The 10,763-nt window shown below is 38.6% G+C and overlaps 2 long non-coding RNA genes across 2 annotated transcripts; one reads left to right on the top strand and one right to left on the bottom strand.

The window, feature by feature from the left end:
* Positions 1-3,907: 3,907 nt before the first annotated feature.
* On the bottom strand, positions 3,908-5,274 carry LOC307224142. The gene is made up of 2 exons (XR_013842439.1): positions 5,242-5,274; positions 3,908-4,223 (listed from the first exon to the last, which is right to left on the bottom strand). It is a non-coding gene; the product is annotated as an uncharacterized lncRNA (long non-coding RNA).
* Positions 5,275-5,402: 128 nt separating this feature from the next.
* Positions 5,403-9,126, top strand: LOC307223940. Its single transcript, XR_013842334.1, has 2 exons — positions 5,403-5,528; positions 8,994-9,126. It is a non-coding gene; the product is annotated as an uncharacterized lncRNA (long non-coding RNA).
* Positions 9,127-10,763: the final 1,637 nt, after the last annotated feature.

The raw sequence follows: 10,763 nt of genomic DNA, 5'->3' as shown, positions 1-10,763 counted from the left end.
CAGGACCCAAGCTGGCACCTTTAATGCTTGAGGCTGTGTCTAAAAAAACACAGAGAGGAATGTCTAAAGTTTAAAGTTTATTAAACGGTCACAGACCAGATTAACTCGTACAGCTAGTCAGCAAAAGATAACACCAGAAGAACAAAGGACAATTTCAATACAGATTAGGTCATAACAACAATTTAAAATTAGACAGCATAAATAAACATTAATAACATAACATTAATTAATAACATAACATTAATAGCCCAAACAAGCTGTAGCCATTAAGACTCATCCAATCCTCAAAGCAGTTCCCCCAAATGTGATCAAGGCAAAATACCAACATGTAAGATTTTTAAGGTTTCTGTTTTATATATATAAAACAAGCTTGTCCTACATTGATGTTTCATCTCTCATTTGGTTCCTGCATGCCTGTGGCAATCCATAACTGTCAAGCTCCTACTGAGAGGCACACTGAAGTCTCTTTAAGAGAAGCAAACTCAGCTGCCTGTGGATTCCCAGCTTAACCTTCCCAACTCTTGGCAAGATGCAGCCACTTTAGTACATGCAAACGGCAGCCAACTTCAGATCTCAGTGGGATCCCTTTCCTTTTCTTGGCAGACTTACCTCCCTGGATGGCATCTTGCACGACAAAATTAGAAATCAATGATGTTTTGGCTCAACCCTAGATATTAATAGTAACAGTCGCAGCCAGCACCATCTGTTGTCATGTGACTGCAGTGAGGTGGTGTAGTTGTGCAGTTGTTATGAGATATGCCATTTGACAGGTGGGCATAGCATGTTTCTCCTCAAGATCACTCCGTCGTCATTAGTAATCTGGCCCTGCATCACAAGTGTTATTTTCTTGGGTAGTTATTGCACCCCAGAGAACAAAACAAGCAATGTGTTTGCATAGGATCCCTTAGATAAAAAATATTGCAAATGAGTTAGTTTTATACTACTAGTCATGTGTTGAGATATCATTGCACCAAACAGCTGCAAATATTTTGTGTGTTATCCACACACAAAAATCACGCACAAGCAGATGTACTGTTTCATAGTGTTTCTGCTTCAGGAACCATACAAGAGTGTGTATTAAGTTAAGTGTATATTAAGTTAAATGTGTTGTATCATGTATGTAGCATTTGGAAATACAGTATGTCGGAGTGTGCAATCCTTTCCCTGCTGCTCTGTTGTCTTGAGGATGTTTCCGATACCTTCTAGCAGGGGTCAGAAACCTGGAGCCCTACAGATGATGCTAGACTACAGCTTCCCTCATCCCTGAGTCTTGCACATGATGGCTGAGGCTGATGGTCATAGGAATCCAACAATATTTGGAGGGCTACGGGTTCCACATCCCTGCTATGACATTTCCACATTGCCTGGCAGAAACAGGCATCACTTATTCTATCTCTCTTGTGGGCCAAATTATAAGGACTATACAATATTTATGGGATTTTGGAAGGACATGTGCCTGGGGGCATTTCTGATCGAAACTATTTTTTTTTTTTTCAACCTGTTACTCTTATTCCATAGTGTCAATATTCTTCCCAATGTTACAGCACAGGAAGATAAGCATTTGAGATATGTATGACCCCCAACAAAGTCTAGAGAAATAAGGTATTTCAGTTAAAAGGAATAAGGAAAGTCAGATATTGCAGCCAGGAAAATAAGAGAGGTGACTATATAAAACACCACCTGCAGAATCAGAGTCAGAAATGCCAGATTTTAGCAAACATAGAGTGAGCAGGTGTGAAAAGGTCATGCACTGTAATTTATCACACAGAGAAAATATCCCACCCAAAGTCTGAACTCTTTGAGCCATGAAGTGCAACCCTTGTAAAATGGTAACATTGTAGAAAACAGATGCTGTGAATAAAAGGGAAGAAACAGACGAGCGCACTGTATTAGCACAACAATAGAACTGCAACGTTGTCCAGTTAATTCATCTCTGAGACTTATTAAAATTAAAGACATTTTACAATCTCTATTGCCCGTTGCCTTCCAATTAATTTGGTAACTTTATTAAAGCAGTAAAGTCATATAGCAGAGTATCTTACAGAGTTTATTCAAGCTTCAAATGGGTAACATTTGCTGCCTGTGAACCAGGTAATTACTGCATAATTAATTTTTTCATACTTTTTAATGTGAGATGTCTCTCAAATATAATTTAATTTTATATATTAATAGTCACCCAGCTCTTCTAATTGCAAGGAGAGAAAGGTGAATTACAACTAACCATACTTCCATAATATTCTCTCTGAAAGGCAACGTTCACATGAACAAAACAGATCCCCATTGTTCACCCATACATTAATACAACAGTACGAGAGCTGCTCATTCCTTGTCAAGCCAATCATCTTCAGGAATGCCATTTTGTGATAGTATATCTCAGTTCCATTGCATTTTCATATCTAGAGATACCTCATAGCTAGCGCACAAGGAAGAGCCACCCTAGTTTGACATCCACCTAAAGAAAGAATTATGGCGGAATAATATAAAGCAAAGGGACGCTGGTGGCACTGTGGGTTAAACCACAGAGCCTAGGACTTACCGATCAGAAGGTTGGTAGTTTGAATCCCCGCGACAGGGTGAGCTCCCATTGCTCAGTCCCAGCTCCTGCCAACCTAGCAGTTCGAAAGCACGTCAAAGTGCAAGTAGATAAAGAGGTACCGCTCCAGCGGGAAGGTAAACGGTGTTTCCATGCACTGCTCTGGTTCGCCAGAAGTGGCTTAGTCATGCTGACCACATGACCTGGAAGCTGTACACCGGCTCCCTCGGCCAATAAAGCAAGATGAGCGCCGCAACCCCAGAGTCGGTCATGACCGGACCTAATGGTCAGGGGTCCCCTTTATCTTTTTTTAATATAAAGCAATCGGACAATGTTTTATTATTTTCAGCTTGTGTCATCGCTTAAGAATTAGACCTCCGCCCCCCATGAATGGAGGAGGTCCTGATTTATTTTAATTAGTCCATAGCTTGCTTGCGTTTGTGTATTTGAACCTGCCTGGTGGCATTCATTGGTATTATGATTTCATTTCCTCCTTGAAACAGCCGTTTGCTTTGGACAATAGAGAATGATAGTCTGGCAAATGCTAGAAAGCCTTCAGAGCCGAAGTCACTCTCCACATATCAAATCTTGCTTACACGGTAAGGCCAGCAATAAAAGGACATCAAAGGAGTGAAAAAATCAATTCTGTAATTGGATAAAAGTAGTCTTCTAAGCAGACTGGAGTAGGATTGTATTGTTCAGCTTTCCAGGTATGTATTTGGTGTGCATTGGAAACATTTTGTCATTCACTAACCAGTTATACCCATGTCTTGTATTTAAAATGTCTTAGGACTGAGTCAAGCATGGCTTTGCATCATTTGGTATCTCTTAATTATATTTAAAAATATTAATGTTTATCTTATCATCTAGTAACAAACAGCTAAAGCTATTGCCTGCGTTTGAAGTGCAGTGATATGAAAGCTCTGTTTTGTTTGATCTGTAAGGGATGTTTTACACATGAATGTATCAAATAATGTGCATACATAGGAACACACCCTAAGATCTAGTGCAGACCAAATGGTGGTCCTCACATAAATGCACCAAGAGTTCTTAGGGCTACCACCATAATGTTATGTGGTGCTCACACAGCCATTGTATTGAAAAACTGAGTGGCAGCGAGAACATAAAAATGAATAGTATATGTTATCTCATAGGACCCCTATAGGTTCCACATCTTGCTTTATTGAAAATATTGTGGAAGAGGGTTACTACCTTCATGACCTGTTTGGAGGCATCACAGAGACATATGGTTGTCAACTAGAGGAGATAGACTGAGTCCATCTGAAGAAGGCCAGACTGCCACTGAAATGACTTCCTACAGCTACAGAAGGTGGTTCTTACAATATTTTCATGAAAAGAATGGATAGATGCTCATCAAATTGCACACATCCAATCTCTCTATTTTTCACAATGTTGTTTTGAAATGTTTCCTAACATATCCCAGGGGCATTTTGACTTTCTTGTGACAATGATGGTATGATTGATCCTGTTTGATAATATTTCTGTGGCAGTCAACCCATGAGGTCTCTCAATTATCCACTGAAATGAAGATCCAAGGATATTTTGCTGGAGAAGGTGATAAACTTGCACATTGTTAGGCAGCATAAGTCACATTGAACTCAGTGGCATCTCAGCAGCCTGTGTACAAGACTGAAACCAAGACTGAGAGAAATTCATTTCTTTGTATATTCTGAAATAGTATAATAGAAACAAAATCATAGGCTTCATCAGCTCTTTTTAAATTGCCAAAATAGTTGGGAATCAGATGCTGTCTAATTTAGTTGCTATTCTGCATAAATATTTCAAAAACAAAATTAAAACCAGCATTATAATTTTATACTTAAATATGCCTAAAGACTGATAGCTGCAAAAAAATGGTATTAGAAAATGTGAGTGTCTGTAAAAATGATAACTGTTAGATGCAGACAAAGAAGTGAAAATATTGATACTTTAAAAATATATAGCAGGTAGCCTTGTATTCAATAATGGAGTTGAATATAGCAGTGTAATAGGAGCCGCAATAATTTGCTGTCAATGATATGTGTGTGTTAGTATTACAGCAGGCAATATAGTAATATAGAAATGTGATGGAAGTAATAAGAAAATAATTGTTGGTAGATAGTGATAGCTTTAACATAGTTAAACACACAATGAATATTTGGGCTACATGAGTTAGGTGGGCAAAATCTATTGTGCTGTTGCAAAACATATTTAAATTCCCAGTAGATATATTTATTAATCAAAGGGCCTGCTTCTCATCCTAATGAAGATAAAATTCAACTTGACAACAGCAGCAGCAAAATGTAATCCCAAAAGATTCTATTGCTGAAAAATAATTCATCTTAAGCAATTGGTGTCTACTACATGTCAACGATGAGAAGTAAACAGATATAATACAGAAACAAAAAGTAATGTTTATATAGATGTAGCTTAGTCAGACATCTTCTTGACAGTGCTGTATCCTTAATATTTTTTTCATCAACCTGATTCATTTGTGCTCTTGTTAGGTGTTACTACTGTAACATATGGATTGAACTATAGAGTAAGTAGCATGGAGTCAATTCACCAGCTTAGAAAAACAAACCAGAATTGGAAACTGTGGTTCTTGTGCTTCCTTTCCTTGTGCAATTAATTATTATAGCTCATTTGACACACAATATTATGTAGAAATAATTCCTAATTGTTCAGTGAGAGAGATTCTTGCCCACCTTTGTATCCATTCAGTTGTTGTGTGCTTTTGTGGTGTCACGGGTAGTCTGTAGCCAACGGCAACCTGTGGGAATGGCATCATCATAATTCCCTCAGGCCTCACAATGGCAAGTGCACCTCAGCAGTGATGTGTCTGTGTGCTTGTTTATAATTAAATATTATTATACCAGCCTTCATCTGTGATGATACCTGGGAAGGGCACATCATAAAACTGTTGTAGGGGACCTTTTTCAGGACAAAGATTGCATCCGCCTTCAGGGAAGCCCCCAAGAGCCGCATGACAGTGGTAGGTGGGGGGCAGAGGCAGAGGGGAGGGGAGGAAACAACGTGACTCTTTTCTTTGTACAGAGGGCACCATTCCAGCTGCACAAAAGCAAATCTTTCTAGAAACCCCCTTTCTATCTTTCAATCCACTTAAACAAGAAGCATTATCAAAGTTCAATGAAACATTCCAACTAGGCAAAAGCACTTGAGGGTGTTTTTTTTACAGCTGGTGAAGGGGATGATAAGGACAACATCTGGTGGATCTCAATTGATTTGTGGATTGGAAGTTTCCCACCCCTTTCATAAAACTCAGGGGTTATATCCAACATTAGTTGTATTCAGAATAGACCCACTTAGTAGCATAAATCCATTTATTTCAGTGGGTCTGCTCTGAGTATGAAGTATTTTGATATCATTCCAATTATTAAAAACACCAGCACACAAAGACACAAAAAAAATCTAAGCAGAGGAAAAAGGCTAAAATACTACTTTCACATTTTTAACCCCCCCCCCCAAAAAAAAAAATCCTACAAGTACTTCAATGATTTCACTCCTTGGGTAGAATCAACCCACTCAAACTGATCTATCCTTGCAGATCTGGTTTCGGTGTTTGCTTTTGCACCCTCAGTCCATCATCTCTGCTTGGCAATGCTTAGCCATTGTCCTGAAATTCTGGTTTCACCTCTGTTGTTAGAATTTACCTGGATGCTGAGGATCTCCGTTCCTTCTCTCTTTAATAAAACTAATCATAAAAGGTCATCCTGAATAGAAATGCTTTCAAGACACATTTAAAAAGTCAAAGAGAGGGGGCTTACTGGATTTCCCCCGCCTGGGAAGTAGTTCCACAAGCCATGCAACACTGCACAAAAGGTTGTGTTATGGTGCTCACCAAATGGGTCTGATCTAAAGTAAGATTGGGTATGATTGTATATCTTTTTAAAATAGATAAGTTCATGTGGATGATGTGGGTCTTTAGGTGCTGCATGCTTAACAAGTTTGATTTTTACATATGTGCATTGCCCGTGCATGTACAATTTGTATGTACATAGACTTAGTTCACAAGTGAACTAAGAAGAGCAGGATCTCTTGGCATGATCCCAATCTCCCTTCCTCCATGAACACATGTCCAGTTACCACACGTTATCTTATGAGCGCAAACGTATCTCTTAACCTCAAGAATTAGCTTCAAATGATTAGCCCAGTCTTAAAATGTCATATTTTATTATTAGTTCAACCAACAATTGAACTAAATTAGATCACTAGGTTATGTTAACAATTGTTCAAGGCATATTTCACACGGCAGCTAGTTATTCCAAGATAAATTCTCAGGGGTAGGGACTATTGTTTCAATAAAAAATTATGGCACATGCCTTGTGTTAATACAGTCATTGCCAATCAGACCTCTGGAGAGTAAGTGCAGTGTTTATGCTGTTGCAATTGGGATAGCATTTTACAATTAACCTCTATAAGTAGAATATGATTATCTAGCATTATCTTGTGTCATGCTTACAGGTTTGCACTATACTCAAAAGAAGCAAACTGTCTATGCAAAGAGAGAAAAAGAGGTTGCTTTTGCACCTGCGCATCTTCTTTGTAATTGGCATCTTTTGTTCACTCACTTTTTGTGGAGCATCCAGACAGCATCATTGTTGGTCTATTACACCTGTTTTCTATATAGTCTTCCTGTCTATCCCTCCCACCGTCCAACTTGGACTGTTTTGGTGTGTGACAGTAATAAAGTGCAATTGCTTAAATGAATTAAAAATGCTACAGTTCACACATGTAGAAGAATAAAGTTGTGGCCCATAGTTCAATCCATTTACCATTTCACATTTTGTTTCTAAGGGCTTGTGGCGATAACCCCGGATGTTTAACGGTCTATTGATCCCTGTGCCACCACTGTGCTCGCTTTCCCGCTGCCACCAACCTGTTAGAGTTTGGATTTGATATCCCATCTTTCACTCCCTTTAAGGAGTCTCAAACGGCTAACATTCTCCTTTCCCTTCCTCCCCCACAACAAACACTCTGAGAGGTGAGTGGGGCTGAGAGACTTCAAAGAAGTGTGACTAGCCCAAGGTCACCCAGCAGCTGCATGTGGAGGAGCAGAGACGCGAACCCGGTTCCCCAGATTACGAGACTACCGCTCTTAATCACTACACCACACTGGCTCTCGGGTAGACATTGAGTCCAGACAGTTGTTAAAATTGAACCAAATAAACAAGTTTATTTTATAAGCATTAACAAGTTTATGGTTTCTCAGATAATATTCTTGTCGGTTTCTTAACTTTAGTTTCTTTACCGGCCTATACCTTCCTAATACCTTCTGACTGATTATCTCAACTGTTTGACTGACTCCTCTTAACAGATTCTCTCACTCTCTCAAATCAGAGTAGCCCAACCCATAGACTTATCCTCTCTGTCTCTTCTCTAACTCCAGACTAACTTCTTAACCCCCCTAACTCTAACTCTAACTCCTCCCCCTCGGTTCCCATTGGTTAGTTATTTTATAATTAACCCAGTATTTTATAATTAACCCAGAACCCAGTATGATGTCACACACCTAGGAAGGCAAACGCCACAGGGCTGTAGAGGCCATTGTCACTTTTTTAAAAAATGAAACAATATGAAAACATGCCCACAAGACATGTAAAAATGTACCTACGATATTTCTCCACGTTGCCCCCAACATTGAGAAGCAACTTTCTTCAGAATTAATATAAGAATAAACTTTAAGCTCTTTACATTTTGCACCTGACAATGTTGTGCCAAGCCAAATGTTTTGTAAAAGTTTGTTTTTAATGAAAACTTAAGTTTTGTGTGTGTTTTTATTTCCATGAGAATATGCTATTTTGGTGTCACAAGGCAGCCCAATGCAGCTTGTCTCAACTCCCAGAAGAGACACAGGTTCTTCAAAGCCAGTTAGCAAGTTGTTCCCAAAGGCAACTTCAAATCTTCCTATTTTAGAGAGGGCACATGTCAATTCTTCATTAACATTATCATTTTCATTATACTAATATAACCTAAAGAGAAATTCCCCCCTGCCCAAAATGTGATAATCAATTTGGATCTCATCTTCAGATGGAAGGTTTGTGTTAACTTTGCTTTTGCCACTTCACATGCAAATTGTAACCTTAAGACAGTGAACACGGCAAAAAGAAACAATTAAATAGTACTGGTGTTTAAAGAAATGGAGGTGGGGGAGTAGGGAAGACATCTTCTTACTGGCTTTGGACCTAAGCAGGACTGTTAGTAGCAGTCATACTTTTTTTATATAGCTACTACTATTATTAGTGATAATGATAATGATATTTATTATGTCTACTTTGCTCTCCTGCCTAGCTACAGTGGCATTTTTTTTTCAAAATTCAACTATTTTTTTAGGGAAACATTTAACAGCCTGTTTAATAGACGCTATATTAGAATGTTCTGTCACACATCTGGGTGATGTATGTTTTATCAGTATAATGAGAATATGATTCCTTCATAGGTCTTTACTAAGAAGTGAGGAGGAGATGACAGGGCATTCTTGGATGCTGATAAGAAGGATTTCTGGGCGCATACATATGTATAAGTGGTTCGGTGTGGCAACACACCATTAGAGCATGCCACTCTGAAACAAAGATACCTCTATTACATTTATGTGATAAATATCTGCCTGGCTGGCTCAAACTATCAAAGGATTTGATTAAGGGATTGATTTGAATACAAACAGCATAATTGACCCTGGAGAAAAGATGAACTGATATGGACAACAAAGCTTTGTGAATAGGCTTGTAAGATTAGGAGGTATATTGGGAAATGTCAGCCGTCATGATCTATTCTGTACTCATATCTTGGCTCGAACAAGGAATTTCTTTTTATTATGCCTTTGATGAAGCGTTTTCTGACCAGGAAACTTAACCAACAATTTTTATGTGTCTCTCACACACATGGTCACTCCCCTGAAGATACAAGCACATTTGTTTGGCTATGTTAAAAATGTAATTAGCCGGTGGAGGCTCCAATACATACATGGATCTTTGCGCAAAATGCGGACTTCCCTTGCAATTCAGTCTTATGAACAGTGTGCAAGTTGAAGTGTCTTGGAGTTCCAAAACATAGCAAATGTTTTAAGGAATGGGTTTTCCATCATCATGAAGAATAGACATGATATGCTAGGAATAATATGAGGCACTCAGTAACAGTTTAATGTTAAAACCGTAAGAGGAGCACTACTCAATGAGGGCGAAGGCCTATTTCCTGCTAAAGGGCAGGAAACTACAAGAAGTAAGCAGCTGATGGGAATGACTCATGGTATCAGTTGTCTCCATACTAATGCACAGAATATAGGAAACAAGCAAAATGAATTTGAGGTCTTAATACAGGATGACAAATATGATCTAACACTGAATTAGTGAAGCTTGGTGGGATGAGACTCATTGATGGAATGTAGAAATTTAGGGGTATAAGCTGTTCAAAAGGAATAGACCAGTTGTTCCCAATCAGGGGTCCAGAATATCATGATGTTTATCTGCTAATATACCACAATGTTGAAAACCAGATATACCTAAAATCCTTTGCTTATTAGGGTCTACCCCACATTTTCTTTTTAAAAAAATGCTTTGCAGAAGTAACTCCCATAGGGTTATCAAAATTTTCAAAAGGGGGTCCGTGGATTGGCTTTTAATAAATAGGGGGTCCTCAGTAATTAGCTAATTGGGAACCACTAGAATAGACCAAACAGGAAGAGGGGAGGAGTAGCATTATATATAAAGGCATGTACACTTTTGAAGAGATCCATGACTTGGGACATGGAAAGCAGATTGAGAGTATATGGGTAAACATTGTAGAAGAGGGAAACAAAACTGACTTTTAATGTGAGTGTCTGCTATAGATCTGTAAATCAGACTGAAGATTTGGATGATGCCTTCCTACAGCAGATTACCAAACATTCAAAAATGAGAGACAGAGTAGTCACGGGAGACTTCAACCACCCCATTATCTTTTGGAACTGAAACTCTGCCAAGACTGTAAAGTCCAACAGATGTGCACAGGAGGGCAACCAAGATTATCAAGAGTTTGGAAACCAAGCCTTATGAGGAACAGTTGTAGGAGTTGGGTATGTTTAGCCTGGAAAAAGAAGAGACTGAGAAGAGATAACATAGCCACCTTCAAATATCTAAAGGGCTGTCACATGGAAGATGGAGCAAGCACATTAATAATAATAATAATAATAATAATAATAATAATAATAATAATAATTTTATTTGCATCCCGC

Source organism: Podarcis cretensis (assembly GCF_951804945.1).
Source record: "Podarcis cretensis genome assembly, chromosome: 9".
NCBI classification, from domain to species: domain Eukaryota; kingdom Metazoa; phylum Chordata; class Lepidosauria; order Squamata; family Lacertidae; genus Podarcis; species Podarcis cretensis.
This window is presented reverse-complemented; position numbering and strand designations above follow the sequence as displayed.